At 47.3% G+C, this 25,547-nt stretch overlaps 1 protein-coding gene across 5 annotated transcripts in view; it reads right to left on the bottom strand.

The window, feature by feature from the left end:
• LOC119966005 (parkin coregulated gene protein homolog) overlaps positions 1-25,547 on the bottom strand; it is a 433,653-nt gene that overhangs the window by 213,599 nt on the left and 194,507 nt on the right. The gene's annotated exons all lie outside the window — the stretch shown is intronic.

The following is a 25,547-nucleotide window of genomic DNA, read 5'->3' as shown; positions in this document are numbered from 1 at the left end:
TCGTGGCACAGCACCAATTGCGAATATGGTAGAGGGGAAGGGTCGTCGGTGGTGGGAAAGCCTCAGATGGAGCAACTGATGAGCATCATCAAGAAGTAATTTCCACAGCAAAGGAAGGAGATGCATAGTGACTGGTCGAAGGCGATTGAGGCAGCAGTGGAACCTCTTTGCAGGTCTTTGTGTCAGGTGGAAAATGCCTCGAAGCACATGGGTCGACGACCCGGGAGGTGGAAAGGGTTGTGTGCGACCAGAGTGAGTCTTTGGAGGCGGAGGTGGGGATCCTGGGAAATGCAAGTCGCTGCGGTCGAAGGTGGAGGAGCAGGAGAACAGACCCAGATGACAGAACTTACAGATTGTACATCTGCCGGAGGGTGTTGGCCAGGTTTAAATTTAAAAAAAAAATTAATTTACAGGATGTTGTCATCACTGGTTAGGCCAACATTTATTGCCCATCCTAGTTGCCCTTCAGAAGGTGCTGGTGAGCTGCTTCTTGAACTGCTGCAGTCCTTGAGGTGTAGGTATACCCACTGTGCTGTTAAGGAGGGAGTCCCAGAATGTTGCCCCAGCAACAGTGAAGGAATGGCGATATACTTCCAAGTCAGGGTGGTGAGAGACGTGGAGGTAAACCTCCAGGTAGTCGGATTTCCCAGGTATCTGCTGCTTTTGTCCTTCTAGAGGGTAATGGTTGTGGGTTTGGAAGGGACTGTCTAAGGAGCGTTGGTGAGTTACTGCAGTGCATCTTGTAAATGGTACACACAGCTGCCATTGTTCGTCGGTGATGGAGGGTTTGAATGTTTGTGGAAGGGGGAGCAATCTAGCGGGCTGCTTTGTCCTGGATGGTGTCGTGCTTCTTGAATGTTGTTGGAGCTGCACTCATCCAGGCAAGTGGAGAATATTCCATTTCCCTCCTGACTTGTGCCATGCAGATTGTGGGCAGGCCTTGGGGGGTCAGGAGGTGAGTTACTCACCGTAGGGTTCCTAGCCTTTGACCTGCTCTGGTAGCCACAGTATTAATGTGGCTAGTCCGGTTCAGTTCAGTTTCTGATTGATGGTAACCCCCAGGATGTTGATTGCGGGGGATTCAGCCATGGTAATGCTATTGAATGTCAAGGGGATATGGTTCAATCCTCTCTTGTAGGAGATGGTCATTGACTGGCACTTGTGTGGGGTGAATGTAACTTGCCTCTTGTCAGCTCAAGCCTGGATATTGTCCAGGTCTTGCTGCATTTGAACATGGACTACTTCATTATCTGAAAGTTGTCACTAATGGTGCTGAACATTGTGCTGTCATCCTCGAACATCCCAACGTCTGACCTTATGATGGAAGAGAGGCCATTGATGAAGCAGGTGATAATGGTTGGGCCTAGGAAACTACCCTATGGAACTCATGCAGTGATGTCCTGGAGCTGAGATGATTGACCTCCAATCTCCACAACCATGTTCCATTGTGCCAGGTATGACTCCAAATAGTGGAGACTTTCCCCCCTGATTTCCACTGACTCCAGTTTAGCTAGGGCTCCTTGATGCCATACTTGGTCAAATGCTGCCTTGATGTCAAGGGCAATCACTCTCGCCTAACCTCTGGAATCCAACCTCTGGTTGGTGGAGGAGAAGGCGTTGGACAAGGACCAGAATTGGAACGGGCTCATAGATCCTTAAAGCAGAAGCCGGGCGAGAGGAGCTGCCGGGGGCAGTGATTACACGGAAGCACACGGTTTTGGACAAGGAGAAGATCCTGAGATGGGCCAGGGCAAAACGAGTCTGTGAATGGGAGGGCAATCGAATCTAGATCTACCAGGACATTGGAGCGGAGCTGGCTAAAAAGTGAGCAGATTCAATAAGGCTAAAGTGATGCTGTACAGACGACAGATTCGATTTGGGGTGTTGTACCGCCAGGCTCTGGGTAACTCATGACGGCTGGGAATATTGCTTTGAGACACCAGGGCAGGTAAATAATTTTATCAGGGACCATTAGCTGGGAGAGAGCTGACAGGTGTTATGGGATGGCGGAGTAAAGTCCGCAAAAGTTGGGATTTGTTTGGGTTGCTGATGGAGGGAGATTATAAGAAGTTGTAAGTTTGTAAAGGGACGATCACTTCCCCCTCTCACTTTTGATTTTTGAGAGTTTGCTGAGTAAGGGGAGGGGTGGGTGTGTGGGTAAGGTTGCCTTCGGGGGGTGGGGGGGTGGAGTCACCATGCTAGCAAGCAATGCTAGTGAACAGGGGTGTGGTGGGAGAAGAGGCCATGATGGTTTGGGGGTGGATGGGAGGGCAGGAAAAGGGCGGGGGAGGGGGGAGTGGAGAATGTGACGTGGCAGATATGGAGGTGAGAGGTCTTGGGCACGAGGGGGTGGCCATCTTGGATGGGCCTGGTTCAGTGTGGGTTTGGGTGTGGCGAAACTGAAGGGGGGAGGGTGATGACAGACAATAGAGGGAGGGATGGAGGAGTAAACCTCCGATAATAATTGTGACTTGGAATTTTCTCGGTTAAACGAACCGGTCAAGAAAACCACGTTTTTTGAACACCTGACCAGGGGTCCCAGTGTCAGAATAAAGAATTGGTCATTATAGAACTGAGATGATGAAAGCGTTCTTCGCTCAGAGGGTTGGGACTCTTTGGAATTCTCAACTCCCGGGCCGTGCATGTTCAGTCATTGAGTATATTTAAGGCAGACCGGGATATGTTTTTAGATTAAGGGAATTAAGGGACACGGGGTCAATGCAATAAGGAGACGGTGAGGTAGAGATCAGCCATGAGTGAGGAGTTTTTGGCCATGCCAAAGGCAACCCCCCCCCCCCCCCCCCCCCCCATGGTGGACTCCTCAGCAGCGGGACTGGCGAACAATGCAAAACACTGTGGACATTGGAACGACCAAAAGATCCTGCCAGCGACAGCCAACGGTGAACTCCTCCACCGCATAAAATATGCTGTGGGGGAGGGGGGGAGAACGGGTGAAGAGGGCAGACACTTTCACCCATTATCATAGTGAATGGTGCAGCAGTAACGGGCCAAATGGCCTCCTCCTGCTCCTACTTCTAATGTTCTGCCAAAAAGAGCTAAAGTTTAGACATGGTTGCATCCCCACCCTGGTCTAAAAGCTGGGGCAAACACACCTGCACTTGGCTGGCTCATCCTGCAGCTATTTAATGGCCATCAAATCTTTAAATTTCCCGAGGTCGGACCTCCAATCCAGGAGATACCCTCCAATAAACTGTCCAGCATTTCTCTAATCCCAGCCACATTGTGGTCACTGCTGATTACAGCGAGGCCCCTGAAGACAAGGATCCAGCAGCTTGGAACAAAAGGTGAGTCCGGGACTCCCCGGGACCAGACTGGCAGGTCCCGTGAGGAGATGGGGGCGGGGTGGTTATGGGGTGGTCAGGAGACCAATGAGTGTGGGGTGAACCTCAGGGGATGAGCAGGGGGAGGATGCTTCTGATGGGTACAGGGTCCACAAACAGGAAGTACCTGACCATGAGGCTGTCAGCTTTTATTGAATGACCTGGACATTTAGCATGTGTCTCCCCCATCATGGACAAAAGTCCCAGTGGCAGTGGGAAGATTAAATGGCCGTTAATCTGCACTTCAGGGTTTTAGTTGGCCCATGGATGATTAAATTGGGAATTTTCACACTCACTTCATTGAAGTGTTAATGTAAGCCTACTTGTGACACTAATAAAGATTATATTATAAATCGCATGATGCCTCCCTGCTGTTAGCAAAAGACCTCAGGGATGAGGGTGCGGGTCAGGTTGGCAACAGACACAGCGTTGCTGCCAGAGCCCAATTCAATGCTCGCCGTACCAGGCATCCAGTAGGCATAACATTCACCTCAGATACGCATATTGAACAAAACTTTTAATTTAGATTCCAACTAGGTAGACTTGGGCTCCGATGAGCGTACGGCAATGTTTTTCCCATAGTTCTGGCAGTTCTGCATGCAGGGAGGTTATTTTTGTAAGCAAAGCAAGGACGTTGCACATAAAATGGTTACAGTACCATGCTGGAAAGCTAAATTAGATTCTCTTACATTATTTGTACTGACACGAATTTTGTTTCCTGACATTGATAGAGGTGAAAGACAGTAAAGGAAGAACGAAAGCCGACTGCTGAAATATTTGGAACGAGCTGTCACAACAGACTGACCAAAAATTAAGTTAATGAGCAGCGGTTTATCCACTGTGGCGGAACATGGAGATGAGGGGTTGGCAACTTGGGGCAGATGATGGAATTTGGCTCCCGCTGAAGACAGGTTGCAAGGAAGGTTTAAATTGAGACAGTGAACTGTGAGCAATGTCCAAATCCAGGTAGTGTCAGCAGATCGTGATGATGAGACCTTGTGACATCCGGTTGTCATGAATAAGTGGTGACAAGAGCATTGAAATCCATGAATCAATTCAAGAATATGAGCTTTCTCAGCTGCAAAAGGCAAGTGTCTATCACAGTACAAAGAAGTAAAGAGCACCGGGATAAGCTCTCTGTGCATTCTCAAGGGGTAGCCATAATATTGCAAATATTTCAAAAAGACTGCACAATTTCAATTAGAAATCTCCCCCACACACCCCCAACTCACAGTGAGCCTGCCCTCCACTTACTTTCTTTTAATGTGAGGGAGAAACATCTCTCCTTTTTGTCACCTCCACCCCTGAAGCCTCCATAATCCATTCATCATCTAGGAGCCCAGATGGAAAGTGACAGCAAGTTATTTGAGCTCGTAGGGCAACACAGCAGATTTATATCCCATTGTCGCCAAGGATTGATGGGCACTTTGGTCATTCCAGTGAAGAACAGGGACTATCGTGGAAAACTTGCAGAAACCAACCAGCAGCTTCAAATTTGCTGAAAGTTGAAGAATGACTTTCAACTCCCAGTCCCACCCTGCAGCCTCCAATTATATACCATTCTCCCTCCCTAAATTAAAGTTGGCATTTATAATCTGCTTAGTATTTTCTCTCCCCATTACCTGTCCAATGCTGGCATCCTTTTCGCCGTTCACTCAATGTCTTACCTTGCACAACAGTTACCTTTCCCCCCTCTGTCGCTCCATTTTTCTCATTCAAGGCCACTTATTTCGATTCTTTAAAAAAAATAAATTTAGAGTACATTTTTTCCAATTAAGGGGCAATTTAGCGTGGCCAATCTACCTAGCCTGTACATCTTTGGGTTGTGGGGGTGAAACCCACGCAAACACGGGGAGAATGTGCAAACTCCACACGGACAGTGGCCCAGAGCTGGGATAGAAGCTGGGACCTCGGCGCCGTGAGGCAGCAATGCTAACCACTGTGCCACCGTGCTGCCCATTTATTTCAATTCTCCTGTTGCTAATCATTGCTCCCTTCTCTCCATTTCTTCCATTCAAAACCTTTTGATGCACATCCTCCATCCTTGTTGTCAATAATTTCTCCTTCATTTGATTACAACCTGATTCTCGCTGCCAACGGATCGCATCACACTCCCTCCTCATTGCCATGCTCACCACGAAGGATGGTGAACATCAGTCACTATGGCTGGAATTTTTCGGACCCTCCCACCGGCACGATCTTCCAGCCCCATCAAAGCCAATGGACATTTGAAAGGCTCGCCGCATGTACCTCAGGCGGGAATTGGGAATCGCAGCCTGTGTTCTGCAGATGGTCAGGGGTGGGGGGGGGGGGGGGGGGGGGGGGGGGGTGGGAGCATCTCCAATTTTCTGGCATTAGAGATTGTGAGGACAAGAGAAGGCCTCGGGCCTTCAAAAAAAAACTCGGGGAGGAGAGAGAAGAGCAGCCAATAGCATGCAGGGCTGAGGAAAAAGTCCCATTTGCAAATCTCTTTGTCAGCAAGGCTAGGAAAGTTGGCGTTGATAGTGTGAAATGCTGACTTACCGTGAAGCTGACAGCTGGCATGTAAATCGAGATGATTTCATCAGACACAGCCCACTCACCTGTTGATTGAAGCTCATTGGAGTGAATCCTGCGTCTAATTGTGCGGAAGAGAAATAACCATGTCTGGGCTAAAGAAACATTAAGAGTGCCCCTGCAGAGTGTCAACAGTGTAACCACTGTCTCCCTTTATAACAAGCACAGGTTTATGTGGGTATGAGTGGATTGTCAGTGACGGGCTGGGTTCTGTGGTCGGCACGAGATCTGATTCAGCACCTTAACGGCAAAGCAGAAAATGCATCAATGTTCCCATCACTGCCAAGCATGTTCTTGAATTTACTCAGCAATTCTAGCAGCCTCCCATCATGACTCGTGTTGGATGGCTGCAAACTGCCGGTACCTGGCTATGCTGGGTCCTAGCTTTACACGGGAGTTTCCTGTGGCCTTATTTGGAAACAGAACCTATGCTTGATCCAAAAAGACTCTGCATTACTTTGCAGGACTGTGTGCTCAGTGAGATGACTTCAAACAAAGCTCTGAGAGGAGTGGATGAGGGCAGGGGCCCCAGTGGAGACGAGGGGCTAAATTCCTAATGGCCTCTGGAGATGAGTCTGAGGGGTGGATGGGAGGAAGGGGTGGGTTGTTGGTGGGTAGCAGGAGGGAAATCCTATTGCGAGACCCCACAACAGAATATTGCAGGCGTTGGGGGCAACCAGGAATGGTCGACAGCAGGAATGGTTAGGCATCCAGATGCACCCGACAAACAAATTAAACCCCCTGAAGGCTTAATTACGGCTGGCACACAGAGTACCCCTCTCGCTAGGATGTTGTCCGCAACATGGTGGCAGCCTCTCAGCAGCAGAATCAAAGCCAGAAACTCCACAATGGACCTGGTTTTGCACACGACTAAATCGCTGGCTTTAAAAGCAGACCAAGGCAGGCCAGCAGCACGGTTCAATTCCCGTACCAGCCTCCCTGAACAGGCGCCGGAATGTGGCGACTAGGGGCTTTTCACAGTAACTTTATTTGAAGCCTACTTGTGACAATAAGCGATTTTAATTTCATTTTCATTTCAATCTACTTGGACGGGGCCATTCCAAATGTTGGCTACAACTGTGGCCATAAACATTACTGTCAGAAGGGCTTCCTCTTAGGGCGTCAGGGTGGAGCAGTGGTTAGCGCTGCTGCCTCACAGCGCTGAGGACCCGGAATCGATCCTGGCATCGGGTCACTGACGCATGGAGTTTGCATATTCTCCCCGTGTTTGCGTGGGCCTCACACCCACAACCCAAAAAAGATGTGCAGGGTAGGTGGATTAGCCACGCCAAATTGCTCCTTAATTGGAAATTTTAAAAAATAAATTTAAAAAAGGACTTCCCCATCAAGCCTAGTGGCCCAAACCTTCCTGCACCTCTCACGTATCCATTTAGTGGCTGGTGTCTGGGAATGAAGGCACCCTCCCACTTCCCTACTTACTTTAACAGCTCCCACCTCTGACTGCCCTGTGTGCAAAGGAACCCACCCACATTCCTCAATTGGACTGGGCTCCCGGGCTCAGCCACTTTATTGGCCACCTCCTGCAAAACCATCTCAGGGCCCCATTAATGAAAAGCCTGTCCCAGAAATCGTCTGCTGTGTTTCTGGAGTTTCAGCAAGGGGCGCAAACGCAGCCCCCTCCTCATCCAGTTGCACATCATCACTCAAGATCTGCTCATGTTGGTTCCTCCCTCCGATCCCATCTGGGGCATGCAACTGAGCTCACTGAAATTTAGGCATAATTGCAAGATTCATGTTGGACCTTTCAGGGTCTATTTACTTATCTTTTTTTTTTCCAGGAACCATTATAAAAAAGCGTGCTTGGGTCTCTTTCCAAATTTTCAGTCGTCATCTGTATTTCCCTGACAACCTTTTAAGTTCAGTGTTTGCACTGCTTTCCTTCGTCAAAATGGTGCAGTTGAATATTTTAGGGTCCAGTTGTGTGGGCAGAAGGCGGCTTGGATTAACGTCTCCTCTGAAAGACTGCACCCCGACAGCGCAGCACTCCCTCAGCACTCTGCTGGAGCGACAGCGGCGATTTAGTGCTCTCTGGAGTGCAAACACTCTGATTCACGCATGAGATACCAAGGAAGTAAGGGCTGGCACCATAACCAAGTGATGCAGGTTCGTGAGGTGAGGACTAAGCCTGTTTGATCAGTACAGCTCAGCACAACAAAAGATTGTATTTTTTTTTTACCTCTGACCATCAGGGGGATTGAGTTTATTAACGTGCAGGGAAATGCTGTAATGAGGAGAAACCCTCGCTTGGCTTTGAACAGACATTCAAAAAAATAGCGAGGCTACTTATTTTTTGCAGGGAGCTTCATCACTTTCAAAGACTCTACCATTTCAAACGGCTGCCAAAATATGAATCTTTTAGAGAAAGGTGACAGCCGCCATTCCATCAGAAAATGATACGTATTTCAAATATGAGATCAAAAAAGCAAAATGTGGTTTAAAATTCATGTGCTGGTCAACCCTGCCTGATTATCCAGGTTGTCCGAGAGCTGGTCATGTGTACTGGCAGATGCATGAAATAACAGTTTGAAGTTTAGTAACTGGATGCCCACCAAGGATGAGCAAAGATTAAAAGCAGATGTTTGTCAGTGACAACAGTGACTTGAAACAGGGAACTACTTGTAAAAGGAACAAAATACTTCAAAAAGAGGTATGCATCCCTGTTGTGTTTGAAATGCATATTTGAAAAAGAAATTCAGGGCAAAAATCTAGCGATATATTTAACTAGCTAATTTTAAAAAAAAGTCTGTATAAACACTTTTATTTTTATTTCCGTATACTAGAATGGAGAGCAAGATAATGCTAATCAATTAATCAAAAAGTTAAATAATCATTTATGTAGCTTCTTGAGCTGGCCTTGCAGCGGTCGGATATTATAATTGATTGTTGAAGTAATATGACTGATAGAAGGAAGTGTGCTGAGGAATGTTTGAGGAAAGTGACTGGGCTGGATTTTCCCCCCGGGGGCAGAAAACAGAGGCTGGGATTAATTCTGCATTCAAACCCACAATGGGGTTGGTTGGGAGGGAACGGTCACCAGGGATGCCCGCTATTTGACCCGGAGGCAGACTCGCCACCCAACTGAGGAAAGTGAGTTTGAGGGCCAATCACAAGTAGAGCAGCAGGCTGTGATAGACAGCAAGTAAGAAAGAGGGTGCCTCAAGACGGAGGCAATCCCTCGTGAACTGCTGTAAGCATTTAATTAAAAGCTATATCAGAAGCCAGTTCACTGGGGCGATGGTGGTATGGCCGTTTCTGCACCTAGGCAGGCAAGGAGGGCTTTGAGGCCTACCTAGAATGTTGCCATCCTGCCTTCGAGGATTGCCACTGGGTGTCTACCTCCGGCCACCTAAGCTAACTTCCTCAGGGGCATGAATACCTCTGGGTTAATGTTCAGGAGTGGGGCAGAGCTTGGAAATTCACACGTTTGCCAATGAGACTATCTTTAGCTCCCACCACCTTCGATCATGGCCCCAACAGGCCCCAGTAGTTCCATCATGGGCGAGATCCAGATTGCGACACCTCACGAGATTCAAATGAATCTCGTGAGATGTCTGAAGCTTCGATAACCTCACAAGGCTTCTTGCAAGATTCATTGATTTTATCGCGCCACCAGTTTGGGCATAATGGGGCTGTTAAATTGCGGCCACGATCTCAAATCATGAGCATTTCGCACAGTTATCTGAATGTGTTCCAAACATCCTGCAAGATCCAGGACCATCTCCAGAAAATTCCACTAGGTTCACTGGCAAGTGTTATTTGATTGCCAAATTGAACTACAGAACACACTAGGGTCATTTGTAGCAAAACCTTTTTTGACAGAGACATTTGATAGGACCCAATTATCTGTTTTCACACATATCGCTAGTCAAGCCAAGGGAGTGCCCGCAGCTGGGGAAGAGCAGAACCTGCAGAGATGCTGGAGCAATTCTGGAGCAACAGGATCAGGCAGTTTTAGATCTGGTGCCAATCCTCACAGGGCTATCTTGTGGTCCACCTCTATCCTGAAAGGCAAGCACTGACACCTCCAAGCCAGTCACACTCCCTCTCCCACCTGAGGAAACCCTCAGAGAGAGGCAAGAAGCAGTAAGTAAGAGAATGGGTGTATTTTAATTCAATTGCTCCTTTGGAGTTCACAGGATGTGCAGAATAAGAGTAACAAGAGGAAAGGATTGACGTCTAAGATAATTGATATTATCTTAGCACATATTATGAAAGGTCTTCACGGTGCCAAGGACCCGGGTTCGATCCCAGCCTCGGGGCACTGTCCGTGGGGAGTTTGCACACTCTCCCCCTGTCTGCGTGGGTCTCCCCTCCACAACCCAAAGAGATGTGCAAGGTAGGTGAATTGGCCACACTAAATTGCCCCCGATTGGAAAAACAGAATTGGGTACTCTAAATTTATTTTAAAAAGAGCAATGGTCTTGTTGATTACAGCTGTAATATGTCCGTTTACACCTTGGGTTTTGGCAGGGATCAGTCAGTTTTAAGGCTCAGTCTCCGTGTCTTCCTCTGCCGCTAATTCTTCTCTTTCTCCGTCACAGTAATGCTTTGAGATATGGTGAGGTTGTGCAATAGATAGAAGACTGCAATATTCTTTGTGACCTTGGTGGGGCAATTGTGCCAAGCACCTTTGCTTCAACATTGCTACTGTATATTTGACTAGAATTCTGATGGCCTCAGTCACTACTTTAGATCTCTGTTCTCTTGTTCATGGTTTTTCACTGGAGAATATCCCTGGTTCTCAAATGGCCAATCAATTAGTCTTTCTGTCCTTCAAATAATGGGACACTTGAAGTGAAGACAGAATGACGCCACCGGAGTAGAAAGCATTCACTTGCATAAATTGCACCCATCATCCCAGAGTGATGTGCAAGGCTGCAGGGACAAAGCACTCTGTGGACATTAATGGTATCAATAACTCCATGAATTCTGAGGAAACCTGTTCAGATGGAAAAAAGTGCAGAGTTGTATTGTTCTTCTGGGTGCTTTCATGGGGCAATGGATAATTGGCATAAATTCCCTGCTGCTACTTGAATGGATACAATTATGCAGAACTACAAGGCCATGGTTATTTTGCCAACCATCTGCAGAACCCTTGCTATCTCAGAGCTTTTCTGAAGATCTGACAAAGGAACAAGGTAAATGCTTGTGAATGTCCACCTAATGATAAGCAGACAATGAAAGCTGATCTACCCTCCGCGAAGTACACAAGCAGCTTGGTAAGGGCAGGATGAAAACCTCTGGTGTAAATGGACTCCTTTCTCATGCCTTCTCAGCTCCTCACAACAACCAGCAAGTGACAAAGTATGGATAACTGCATGCCTATCTTCAGAAGTCTGCTTGTCACAGCTAAAAATACAGCTTTAAACAGGCCACAACATGGTTGAGAAAATACAAAATTGGGCCACAATTGCAAACAGCATTAAATGCGATGAAAACATTGCAAAATAGCTGAAAGAATGAACTCTGCAGAAAAACAAATGCTATAACCAATAGCAGTTACTGCCACATCCCTTCAAAAACGCAATCTCCAAATAGTCGGAGGAAATAATAAATTTTTAAAAATTAATATTGATTGAAGTCTATTCTAACTTAATCACTTAATCATTTTTATATTTGTAAAAGTATTGCATATTTGGCATAACATTAAAGTAATTAATAATCTAATATACTGTAAAATTGCTGTAATATCTGAGAAGGTAATGATTAAAATTTTCTATGGGGATTAAGAATTTAACGCTAGAATGTTGCTGAACAGTAGCACCATTGCTCCTTGACGTGCTATTATCATCGCTGTGGTGCATAGAGAACAAACTTTGGCTTTGGATTGGCGCTAGGGTATCGGGGTGAGCAACAGTCTTACTAATGGTGATCACCACCAATTCTCTGAGTATTAAGGTAATCTAGTATTATGGTGAAGGGGCAGGAAAGCAGAGTTAATGTGGAAGTAAAGCCACAATTTTACTGAATGACAAGGGGCATGCCGCCTACTTCTGTCCTATCCTTAAACATCCTTGCAGAAATTTTGCATGGATGCAAAATGTTTCCTTGGCATGTACATCATTAATTTCTCTAACTTAAAGCCTTGCAAATGCTTGCAAACATTTTAAAGAGTGGGATTTGCTTCCCCTCTCCACGGCATGTTTACCGGTGACGGAGGCGGCTCACCATTGACCTCCGGCGGGATCTTCTGATCCTGCTGACATCTATGGTGTTTTGTGTGTCTCTGGAAACTCCTGCCCTTGGTTTATGACATTCTCAGCATAAATAAAGTCAGGAATAAAAGGGCTGATTCAGCAAATGTGTTGTTACGGACAGCGAGGGATGGGGGGGGGGGCAACTTTTCCCCTTCCTCCTCGCCCATCGATTGTCCACAACAAAATGTGTATTTTAGGGGAAAGTGTTTTAAAACACTTTTAGCGTTGTGATTTTTAACAATAGATACAACACAGGCTCACCAGTCAGTTCAAATCAGGAGAAAAGATAAACATTTATCCACACAACACCCAGAAATGTAAATCCAACAAAAACACACACTCCCTCAAACATACAAACACAGGAAAAGATGAATTTAGGGACAAATCATGCACTTAGATTATTACCGGTATAACAAACGGCAAAAAAAAAGGTGTTAGTTTCAGTCTTTTTTAAGATGCAGCGTTTCAGGCTTGGATGGATTCTCCTTCATAATCTTTTGAAGCTGAATGAAAGTTGGACATCTTTGAGTTTCCAGATGAAGTTCTGGCTGACTCTCTGTAGAATTGAAACCTTGCAGGTGAAGGCAAATTACCCCCTGTCTCACTGTCTGTGTTGCCTAGTTGTGTTCAACAAGATTCACTTATTTTTGGAGGAATGGTCCCTCTTGTGTCCTGTTGATTTCCAAACATCTTGTCTCTGACTGGTTCTTGGAGTAATAAGATTTGTCATCTGAAGTCGGATTCTTTCATGTGACCACATAAATCAATACTTCTATTGTCCACATAATTAGTTCAAAGTTAGAAACCATTGCTACACAATGAGGGATGAATGGTGGCTGTTCACGCCTGCTTGTGATAAACTGGCTTCTCCCCACCTCTCCTTGTGAAGTTTCAAGAATGTAGACAGCCCGTACCAGCCTCCCCGAACAGGTGCCGGAATGTGGTGACTAGGGGCTTTTCACAGTAACTTCATTTGAAGCCTACTTGTGACAATAAGCAACTTTCATTTCATTTCACTATGTCTGGTGGAGCTTTGGTACAATTGAATTTGAATTCTGTTAAATACACAGACAATAGGTGGTATAAATTTATATGTGGTCTCACAATTTGAATGTCTTTTCAATTGAAGGTCTTTCACTCATAGAGATTTACATTTTATTGCCTTTCCAGAAAGAAGCATGTTCAGACATGTGTTAATCCTCTAGTGTCTATCTAGAAATCAGAAAAGGTCTTTGGCAGCCATCTTTTCAACATATTGTTCACTTTTTAAAGCAAAAGTCCATCTCAAATTGCCCACATTGATTAAAGTCTATGGGTGTGATCTTCTCAAAAGGGAACTAAGTCCCCAAACTAGCAGGTTTAGCTTGTTCTTAATTTGTTCTTAATCTAGGACAAAAGTTCGGCACAACATCATGGGCCGAAGGGCCTGTTCTGTGCTGTATTTTTCTATGTGCAGGGTAGGTGAAGTGCCCCCCCCCCCCTCCCCCCCACCAACTCCCCTGCCCCACCTGCTCTGTCCTCCTCCCACTTCTTTCATTGTGCTCTCTGAAGTGCTATGATTCCAGCAGGCTTGAGGAATTGAATCTGTAGATATTGCTTCTGGGCATATGTGATGGATCAATGCCAACACACAACAGTCCTTCTGATAAAGCCCATGACAGTAAACAACAACTTCAATACGGATTATAGGCGCGATTTAATGGGAAAAAAAACCAGAGTCCAGTTTTAGGCGCATTTAACGGGGTGTTTCTCAGCTCCTGAAGTGTCGAGAACGACCCCACTATTAAATGGCACTTACCTTCATTTCCCGCACTGACCACCTTAGCTCATTAGTGTCGGAAGGAGTTGGGGTGCCATTTTTAAATGCTGCCCCGATCTCTCGACCCCTCACCATGACCTCCCCAATGCCCCAATTTAGCTGTTAGGGAATTGTTGAGCACCCCCCCTCACAATGGCAGAGCAGCTCCAGGCCCGACCCCAGCAGTGCCAGCCTGGCACCCTGGCAGTGGGCCTGCCAGCCTGACTGTGCCACCTGGCAGTTCCCGAGCCTTGGGAGAATCCAGCGCTGACATATTTAAGTGAGTCTGACTGCTCACTTGAATATGTAAATCTGGATTACGCCCAGAGAGGGCAACGTCCAGATCGCAAATCTTGCGAGAGACCTCTCGTGTGATTTAACCGCCTTGTCGTATCTTCGGCTCAGGTGCGATGAGGCCGTTCGATCGTGCCCTATAACTTTGTCCAATGTTTAAAACATAGTGAGTTGGCAGCATGAGTCACATCTCTCCCTATTTTTACTATTATTGACTAGAAAACACAAAGTCCTCAATTACTCTTATCAAACCTCAGGTCACGTAATATAAAATTAAAATAAAGCTACATTGCATGATTGTTCTCTAGCAAGATTCGCTACTGTACTGCATCTATCAAATAAACCCTAAGAGTTATTTTATAACTAAGACTCTTTTATACGTAGACACAAATCTCCACTTGTTCTAAATCCAGCTGTTTGCTGTAAAGTTGCTGCTATGAGTGTAAACTCTGTGGGATCTGTTCATCCCATGTCAGCCGATCTCCCATTACCAACTGGCCAAGAGCCAGTTGTTAAACAATGTGTTTCAAAACAGGCTGGTACACAGTCTGATTCAAATACCCAAGCACTTTCCTCTCTCAGGAATACTACGTTGGATATAGCAGGTTGACCATCTGACACTGCCTAACAGATGAACTAAGCCATATGTAAACATCACAGCCTTTAAATGATTCCGGACAAATGGAATCCTGATGGGCCCCTTCAATTCCTTAGCAAATTTGGAGGCTTGGTAGCTGAGATTTATAAAACATAAGTCCCTTCATCATTTCTGGGCTTGCTGATCTTACCAGGTGGGTAGTAAACATGCTACTTCAGTGAAAAGAAAGTTCCTTAATTGTTCTTAATTCTAACGCTTAATTGTTTCCACCGACTCCATTATTTGAAAGGCATGTGTACAGCCTTTGGTTTAAAACAGTGAGGGTTTAGGGCAGCACATGGCACAGTGGTTTGCACTGCAGCCTATGGCGCTGAGGACCCGGTTCCGAATGCCAGCCCTGGGTCACTGTCCGTGTGGAGTTTGCACATTCTCCCCGTGTCTGCGTGGGTTTCACCCCCACAACCCAAAGATGTGTAGTTTAGATGCATTGGCCACGCTAAATTGCCCCTCTAATGGGGAAAAAAAATAGTTGGGTGCTCTAAATTTTTAAAAAAGCAGTGAGGCTTTGAGTGCTGAAACCAGCCAGAGAAATCACCAGCAACATTCTACTGTCTCGGCTCATACATAAGGAAAAATCAAGTGGGTGGACAATCGGAGAATGGGTAACATTTTCTGAGGCAGTACACACAGTAAGGAACAATGCCTATCCTACATTACTCTGGGCAAATGCGCAGTCAATTCCAGTCCCACATGCCCCGGAGTCACAACACAAGTGAATTAACCAATAATTCTTATAAAAATACCCTAAGTCTTTAGCCTTTGTCTGCCCAATAATTACAATCACCAGGTTTGTAAGTTTAAATATGATTATTGCTTATTTATAACAAGAGCTATCATGAAATATGCAGTAAATACTGTCATAATGTACACACAGGTATATGATGGTGCACAGACAGGCAGTGATTGACACACAGGATGACCAGTGAACACACAGAACACAGCAGCCAATTGCCAGACAGGACACGACCACTATAAAGCCAGAGGGCACTAGTTTTCCATCTCTCTTCGGATCCAGCCTCTGAGACAGCCAGAGCCCGTGAGCAACAACTGGAAGCCGATATTCAGGACGCCAAAGCACGTAGTGTTACAGTGGGGAAGGTAACACTGACAAAGGAGAGTACTTGCAGGCAAGGAGATGGGCTGAAGTGTGTATACTTCAATGCAAGAAGCATCAGGAATAAGGTGGGTGAACTTAAGGCATGGATCGGTACTTGGGACTACGATGTGGTGGTCATCACGGAAACTTGGATAGAAGAGGGGCAGAAATGGTTGTTGGAGGTCCCTGGTTATAGATGTTTCAACAAGATTAGGGAGGATGGTAAAAGAGGTGGGGGGTGGCATTGTTAATTAGAGATAGTATAACAGCTGCAGAAAGGCAGTTCGAGGGGATCTGTCTACTGAGGTAATAATGTTTGAAGTCAGAAATAGGAAAGGAGCAGTCACCTTGTTGGGAGTTTTCTATAGGCCCCCCCAATAGCAGCAGAGTTGTGGAGGAACAGATTGGGAAACAGATTTTGGAAAGGTGCAGAAGTCACAGGGTAGTAGTCATGGGTGACTTCAACTTCCCAAACATTGAGTGGAAACTCTTTAGATCAAATAGTTTGGATGGGGTAGTGTTTGTGCAGTGTGTCCAGGAAGCTTTTCTAACACAGTATGTAGATTGTCCGACCAGAGGGGAGGCCATATTGGATTTGGTACTTGGTAATGAACCAGGGTAGCTGATAGATTTGTTAGTGGGGGAGCATTTTGGAGGTAGTGACCACAATTCTGTGACTTTCATTTTAGTAATGGAGAGGGATAGGTGTGTGCAACAGGGCAAGGTTTACAATTGGGGAAAGGGTAAATACGATGCTGTCAGACAAGAATTGAAGTGCATAAGTTGGGAACATAGGCTGTCAGGGAAGGACACAAGTGAAATGTGGAACTTGTTCAAGGAACAGGTACTGCGTGTTTTTTATATGTATGTCCCTGTCAGGCAGGGAAGAGATGGTCGAGTGAGGGAACCATGGTTGACAAGAGAGGTTGAATGTCTTGTTAAGAGGAAGAAGGAGACTTATGTAAGGCTGAGGAAACAAGGTTCAGACAGGGCGCTGGAGGGATACAAGACAGCCAGGAGGGAACTGAAGAAAGGGATTAGGAGAGCTAAGAGAGGGCATGAAAAATCTTTGGCGGGTAGGATCAAGGAAAACCCCAAGGCCTTTTACACATATGTGAGAAATATAAGAATGACTAGAGCGAGGGTAGGTCCGATCAAGGACAGTAGTGGGAGATTGTGTATTGAGTCTGAAGAGAAAGGAGAGGTCTTGAACAAGTATTTTTCTTCAGTATTTACAAACGAGAGGGGCCATATTGTTGGAGAGGACAGTGTGAAACAGACTGGTAAGCTGGAGGAGATACTTGTTAGGAAGGAAGATGTGTTGGGCGTTTTGAAAAACTTGAGGATAGACAAGTCCCCCGGGCCTGACAGGATATATCCAAGGATTCTATGGGAAGCAAGAAATGAAATTGCAGAGCCGTTGGCAATGATCTTTTCGTCCTCGCTGTCAACAGGGGTGGTACCAGAGGATTGGAGAGTGGCGAATGTCGTGCCCCTGTTCAAAACAGGGAATCGGGATAACCCTGGGAATTACAGGTCAGTTAGTCTTACTTCGGTGGTAGGCAAAGTAATGGAAAGGGTACTGAGGGATAGGATTTCTGAGCATCTGGAAAGACGCTGCTTGATTTGGGATAGTCAGCACGGATTTGTGAGGGGTAGGTCTTGCCTTACAAGTCTTATTGACTTCTTTGAGGAGGTGACCAAGCATGTGTATGACGGTAAAGCAGTGGATGTAGTGTACATGGATTTTAGTAAGGCATTTGATAAGGTTCCCCATGGTAGGCTTATGCAGAAAGTAAGGAGGCATGGGGTAGTGGGAAATTTGGCCAGTTGGATAACGAACTGGCTAACTGATAGAAGACAGAGAGTGGTGGTGGATGGCAAATATTCAGCCTGGAGCCCAGTTACCAATGGCGTACCGCAGGGATCAGTTCTGGGTCCTCTGCTGTTTGTGATTTTCATTAACGACTTGGAAGAGGGAGTTGAAGGGTGGGTCAGTAAATTTGCAGATGATACGAAGATTGGTGGAGTTGTGGATAGTGAGGAGGGCTGTTGCCGGCTGCAAAGAGACATAGATAGGATGCAGAGCTGGGCTGAGAAGTGGCAGATGGAGTTTACCCCTGACAAGTGTGAGGTTGTCCATTTTGGAAGGACAAATATGAATGCGGAATACAGGGTTAACGGTAGGGTTCTTGGCAACGTAGAGGAGCAGAGAGATCTTGGGGTCTGTGTTCATAGATCTTTGAAAGTTGCCACTCAAGTGGATAGAGCTGTGAAGAAGGCCTATGGTGTGGTAGCGTTCATAAGCAGAGGGATTGTATTTAAGAGCCGTGAGGTGATGATGCATCTGCACAAAACCTTGGTAAGGCCACATTTGGAGTACTGTGTACAGTTCTGGTCACCTCATTTTAGGAAGGATGTGGAAGCTTTGGAAAAGGTGCAAAGGAGATTTACCAGGATGTTGCCTGGAATGGAGAGTAGGTCTTACGAGGAAAGGTTGAGGGTACTAGGCCTGTTCTCATTAGACCGGAGAAGGATGAGGGGCGACTTGATAGAGGTTTATAAGATGATCAGGGGAATAGATAGAGTAGACAGTCAGAGACTTTTTCCATGGGTGCCCGGAGGAAACCTACGCAGACAACGTGCAGACTCCGCACAGTGACCCAAGCCGGGAGTTGAATCCAGGTCCCTGGCGCTGTTGAAGCAACAGTTCTAACCACTGTGTTACCGTGCCGCCAATTAGGGGCTGAGTTTTTGGGTTGTATTTCTGTTACTGGGGTTATTGCTACTGTTGTTGTTTGTAATCTTTTTACGCATAAGTTAGTTTTGTTTTGCAAACTTTTGATACAGAATGTTAAAAGTTCAATGAAAATATATATTTTAAAACTGTCCCCTCCACCCACACACACAAGACAGACAGACACAGAGGGAAGGGGGAGAAAATAATAATGACAAAAGTGCGGGAGGGGGGAGATGCAGGGAGTTCCGCTGCGATGAATGGAAGCTCGCGTACAGAAGATGAGAGACAGGGAGGAAGGCCATTCGCTGGAGGGGGACACAGACCTCTCCCACACAAATAAATTTAGTGTATCCAGTTCTTTTTTCCAATTAAGAGGCAATTTAGCACAGCCAATCCACCTACCCTGCACATCGTTGGGTTGTGGGGGTGAGACCCACGCGGACACAGGGAGAATGTGCAAACTCCACATAGACAATGACCCGGGATTGAACCACTGCGCCACCGTGGCGCCTGGAAAACAATTGAGTTTTGAGAGGAATCTTAAAGGAGAGAGAAGTGAAGAAGGATGTAATTCCAGGGCTGACGCTTGGACACCAATGATGTTGCTCAAGGGTGAGGGACCATGTGGGAGTCAAGTGTAGGAGAGAATTCAAGGTTGGAGGAAACTAGACATGACCCAAGACCAAGATGAGTTTGAAGATTAAGTCAAGGATTTTCAATTAAATGTACTGGGATTCAATGCCAATATTCAAAGGAGTCCGTATCATCAGATTTCTCTCCATTGGCAGTCAGCCATGCATTGTGAACACAGTATCTCAGGAAGTCTGAACTCTGTATTCCAAACTGGTCGCCAAGCTGCAGTGCGCTGTTTTCCACTTGGTAGCTCTTTTGGAAGTTAGGAGGGGGTAACTCTCTGAACATGTGTCAATATTTGGCAGGAAGTCAGTCCTCCAACAGAGAAGAAACATTGTGCTGGAGCTACTGAAAGACTGTTGACTGCAGAATTTACCCCTTGCAAGAGGGGTCTAATGGTGCTTCGGTCTCTGTGAGAATTAGTGATCAATATTGGAGATTAGTAGCATTTGAAAATAAAGGGTACAGAATTGACGATGTTCTGTGTTCAGGCTTCTATCTACAACACTGAGGAGTTGGTTACTTCAATTTGGACAAAAAAGCAGCTTGATCTATTATGTCATCTGGAGAAGTGCCAGCATTCTGGTTAGATTTTCCCTCAACATTGCGGCAAGTTAATGCTGAGAGAAATCAGAGCACCAAGTGAAGAGAGTAAAAGAAAGAAAGATTTATGGGGCACGATCTATTGGCCACAATGTGTCACAAAAGCCGATCGCCGCAACTCAGCATGGCCAATGTAAGCCGGGAGACCTCGGTCCCGGGATCCACCTGGCTCGCAACGCCTCGCGAGATCCAACGCGACTTTGTGAGATGTTGTGATGTGAAATCCACCCATTTTGTGTGGGATCACTTTTTGGAAAATCTGCAATTTAGAGTGAGGCAATAAGCCTCAAGAGACTTCGGGCGAGGGCTGTTTGGCACTGGTCCCCACAAACGGGGGCCAGACGGAACGGCACTCATGTGGGTCTCCCAGGCATTCAAAGGCCCTCAGCTGCATGCCCTTTGGGCAGGGGTGCCCTGGCACTGCTGGTACCACCTGGGTACCCTGGCAGTTCCATCCTGGCACTGCCAGCTGGCACAGGCACTGTCAGGGTGCCAGGTCGGCACTGCCAAGGTGCCATGCTGACATTTTCAGCATGCACGTGATCAGGCCAGGGTTGCCCAGCATGGGTATTGGGGTGTGAGTCACTGCGAGCGCCGTGAAACACGTGGCTAAACAAACTCGGTAGGGGATTTTGTTCACTTTTAGGAGAATAGTACTTTTAACGATCTCAAGATATCCAGAATTGCTTCACAGTTAATGAAACACTTCTGCAATGTTAGCACAGTTTTTAATGTAGGAAAACGCAGCAGCCAATTTATAATCAGCCACAAACTAAATGATCAGATCATCTGGGTGTTGTTGATGGTTAAATGTTGGAAAGGACTTTAGCGGGTGATTCCCTGTGCTAAGGGACCTTTGGCCTGAAAGAGCAGACACATGCCTCATTTTAATGTCCTATCTGAAAGACATGACCTCCTACACCGCAGCAGTCTCTGCAATGGTGCTTTATCCCAAAGTCTCTTTTGACTCAGAAGAATGAGTGTTCACCATTGAACCATAGCAAATTGTTTGAACACTTATATCCTGTCGCTTTGTAGCCATGCACTGGTGCTCTAATGTGGTGCACAGGATGCCATGTGTCATATCCTGTCGAGCAATATACTGGAGAATAGATGATTATAATTTGCTTTCCAAGCTGACTTGGAAATTCTGGGTGACTGCCTGCAGCAACACAAATGAATCTGAGACAAACAAACATACCTAGTTCAGACCCTGATTTTTTTTTAGTCTTGAATGGTAGACATATCTTCATTTCCTATCTTATTACAAACATGTGCAACAATGCGTAGTCAGTGTGGTGGTGAACAGTATGTGTTCCTGAGGTATGAGCCTCTGAGAACCAACTGTGGCTGATGCAGAATGTGAATAAAATAAAAATGTACTCGCTTATTTTGGAGAATGAAGGAGCAACTGAAACTCGTTTTTCCCCCCCAACTCACCGAAATTTCGACTTAATTTTGAAAGACTTAGCTTATGGGCTATTGAGATATGCCTCTAGATTCTCTAATTCTGAGGCTAAGTGCTGACGTTGGCATGGTAACGGTGGCATTTTACGACTGGAAAATCGGCGCAAAATGGCCATCGATCCTCGGTTTAGCTGGGGGCTAGCAGGAAGGCAACATAGAGCACCCAGCTCTAGCTGCTGATATGGCCGGAGAATTGTCGTGGCCGCGCATGCGGACCACCCCCCAACAAGGCCCCCAGCCCCTACCAAACTCCCCCCCGACCGTGGATCGGCTCTCCTCTGACTGTGGCTGCGCTGGACTGAGTCCGCAGCTGCCATGCCGAGTTCCCGAAACAAAATAGCAAGAGAGACCCACGCCATCAGGAACTCATCCAGCTAGGGGCGGAGCATCAGGGGGTGGGCCTCGGGCAATGCCCTGGAGTACGCTGCTTTGGAGAGGGCTTCTCTCCAAATTTCCGTGGGATTCTCCGCTCTGGCATCCCCCGCGATTCTCCCCCCCCCCCCCCCCCAAATTGTCACAGATTAATGTTAACACCAAAAAAAAGAGGATTATGATGGCTGAGTTTTCCTGAAATCAACATTTAACTCATTCACTCCCGACTTTGAGGTATTTAAAGTTTCAACTGAATTTTTTTTTCCATAGATTTCGAGTACCCAATTAATTTTATCCAATTAAGGGGCACTTTAGCGTGGTCAATCCACCTAGCCTGCACATGTTTGGGTTGGGGGTGCGAAACCCACGCAAACACGGTGAGAATGTGCAAACTCCACACGGACAGTGACCCAGAGACGGGATCGAACCTGGGACCTCGGCGCCGTGAGGCATCAGGGCTAACCCACTGCGCCACCATGCTGCCCTTAGTTTCAACTGAATTGATGGAAGATCATCATAGCAGTATTACAACGTCCCAATTAAAACAGCTAGCAGAGAAACCCGATCCAATCAACTCACACACCAAGACCAAATAACATGGACGGGATTCTCCGACCCCCCCGCCGGGCCGGAGAATCGCCGGGGGGTGGTGTGAATCCCACCCCGACGCCGGCTGCCGGATTCTCCGGCGCCGGTTTTTCTGTGGGGGCAAGAATCACGTCCCGCCGGTCGGGGGCCGTTGACAGTGGTCCCCCTGGCGATTCTTTGGTCCGCGATGGGCTGAGTGGCCGCCAGTTTTCGGCCAGTCCCGCCGGCGTAAATCAAACCAGGTCCGTACCAGCGGGACCTGGCTCTGCGGGCGGTCTGCGGAGTCTTCTGGGGGTGGGGGGCGTAGGGGGACCTGGCACCGGGGGGGCCGCCACAGTGGCCTGGCCTGCGATCGGGCGATTGATTCGCGGGCGGGCCTGTGCCATGGGGGCGCTCTTTCCCTCGGCGCGGGCCGCTGTAATGGTCTGCCAATACCAGCGTGGAGAAGAATCCCCGTGCGCATGTGCTGGGATGACGCCAGTACATGCTGGCGCTCCCGCGCATGTGCCAATTCGAACCATCCGGCGGAGGCCATTCGGCGCCGGTTGGCACAGCGCCAAACCCGTCGGCTCCGGTTGGTGCGGCGCCAACCCCACCGGCGCCGGCCTAGCCCCTGAAGGTGCGGAGGATTCTGCACCTTCCAGGCGGCCCGACACCGGAGTGGTTCATGTCACTCCTCGATGCTGGTATGGCCCACCCCGCCGGTTAGGGGAGAATCCCGCCCCCTGACTTCCAAACTTAAATGTGGGCGTCCTCAATTGTTACAAGATTGGGGAACAAATTTGTTAGCCTTTGTCTTCAAGGGATACCAATTTGGATGGTTTCGCACAACCTCCATTGCAAATACTTAAAGTTCCTCCCCTCCACCCTTCCAGTTTTTGGGTCAAACATTGGTTCTGCTTCTTAGGAATATGTTGTGCACAGCACAACACCATCAACACAGTTCCATTGATACTCAGTTATAGATGGTCTCTCTATTCGAGCCTTATTGCATTGCTGCTACCGCCCCTCACTCTATTGACACAGATTTTGATAGCAGCAAAGTGACACCACTAACCTTGCAGAAAGCCACCCACACAGCCCTAACAATCTTTGCAGCATTGAATTTCACCTTTCCCAACATTAATATCATTCTGGCACCCATTTAAAGGGAGCTTGGTCTCTGGAATGAGCACGATCATCAAGTAGACTAAGCAGCCAATCAGAGTGAAGGATTCTCACGAACAGCAAACCAGGAAATAAAATGGAGTGATTATCCTTCGCTTTTAATAATTTTGTAGGCAGTGAGATACAAATTAGAAAATATTAAATATTGGTGAATGAGAATTACAAAAGCATCACATTTGTTTTAATGAAATGAAATGAAAATCGCTTATTGTCACGAGTAGGCTTCAATGAAGTTACTGTGAAAAGCCCCTAGTCGCCACATTCCGGCGCCTGTCCGGGGAGGCTGGTACGAGAATCGAACCGTGCTGCTGGCCTGCTTGGTCTGCTTTAAAAGCCAGCGATTTAGCCTGGTGAGCTAAACCAGCCCCAGGTACTAAAATGAATGGAATTTTATCATAATGGAGATATTGGACATTCCACAAATATTACATTAGTTTTTCAGAGACAGAGGGGTTGTTCATAAGTAATTATGACTTATTATGGTGGAAAAAACCTAGATACATCTCATTCAACAAGGCATAACTTTGTATGGCTTTTTTAGGTTGCGATTAGTGTGAAAAGTGAAAGTTCATGGCCGGGATTCTCCCCTACCCGGCGGGGCGGGGGATCCCAGCGTGATGGAGCGGCGTGAACCACTCCGGCGTCGGGCCACCCCAAAGGTGCGGAATTTTCCGCACCTTTAGGGGCCAAGCCCTCACATTGAGGGGTTAGGCCCATGCCGGAGTGGTTCCCACTCCGCCGGCTGGCGTGAATGGCCTTTGGCGCCACGCCAGCTGGGGCCGAAAGGACTTCGCCGGCCGGCGTAAGTCCGTGCATGTGCCGGAGCGTCAGCGGCTGCTGACGTCATACCGGTGCATGCGCAGGCGAGGGGGTCTCTTCCGCCTCCGCCATGGTGAAGACCATGGCGAAGGCGGAATAAAAAGAGTGCCCCCATGGCACAGGCCTGCCCGCCGATCGGTGGGCCCTGATCGCGGGCCAGGCCACCGTGGGGGCACTCCCCGGGGTCAGATTGGCCCATGCTCCCCCCCCCCCCCCACAGGACCCGGGAGCCCGCCTGCGCCGCCAATCCTGCCGGTAAGGTTGGTGGTTTAATCCACGCCGGCAGGAGAGGCTAGTCAGCAGCGGGACTTCGGCCCATCGTGGGCCAGAGAATCACCGCGGGGGGCCCACCGACCGGCACGGCGCGATTCCCGCCCCTGCCGAATCTCGGGGAGCGGAGAATTCAGGACACAGCAGGGGCGGGACTGACGCCGGCCCCGGGCGATTCTCCGACCCGGCGGGGGGACGGAGAATCCTGCCCCGTGTCAATTTAAGTGATTTCTCAAAGTTGCCACCTGAGGAGAAAACAACACCTTGTGGAGGGGCAGGGAATCATTGACAGAAAATACTGAATTTCCACGTATGACTAGACATGTACGGATGCCAGATATTCCTGTCAGTAACAAGGGATAACACTGACAGTTTTGCTGTCATTACAACCCCAAAATCCAGGTCTTCATATTCCCTGAGTATAATGGCCCATGCCCCATCAACATCTACCAAATACATATGAACTAGCACCACTTGGACAGCCTCACCTGCCAGCCTCTAGGTAGAGCACGTGACAACCTTCTGCTCAAGCACAAAAATGTTACAGTCGGTTCAATGAATCAAAAGACTGGATTAGCATCAACATCACATAAAAACCAAGAACATTCAATACATCTCCCAAACAAGGGCATTTTCATAACATATGGTAGAGTCTGAGGAGAAAATGCAAGCTCACTAACCATTCAGATCAGGAACTTTGCTGTACTTCTACCATTGCTAAACGGATTAAGAGCTTTAAAAGCCTCTTGAGGCTCATTAATTACGAAAATATGCTATTAAGCTCCTTCTGTCCCCTAACAAATCCTAAGAGCCAATTTAATGAAACAAAAATTCACCCATTTCAGGCAGCAAGAAGTAAATCCAATATGCTTATTATACAAGTCTTGGATGCTTTAAATGTGATCCTTGCCTACTACTTGGCTGACC

Source organism: Scyliorhinus canicula, chromosome 1 (assembly GCF_902713615.1).
Source record: "Scyliorhinus canicula chromosome 1, sScyCan1.1, whole genome shotgun sequence".
Taxonomy (NCBI): domain Eukaryota; kingdom Metazoa; phylum Chordata; class Chondrichthyes; order Carcharhiniformes; family Scyliorhinidae; genus Scyliorhinus; species Scyliorhinus canicula.
Note: the sequence above shows the minus strand (reverse complement) of the source record. Positions and strands in the feature narration are given on the sequence as shown.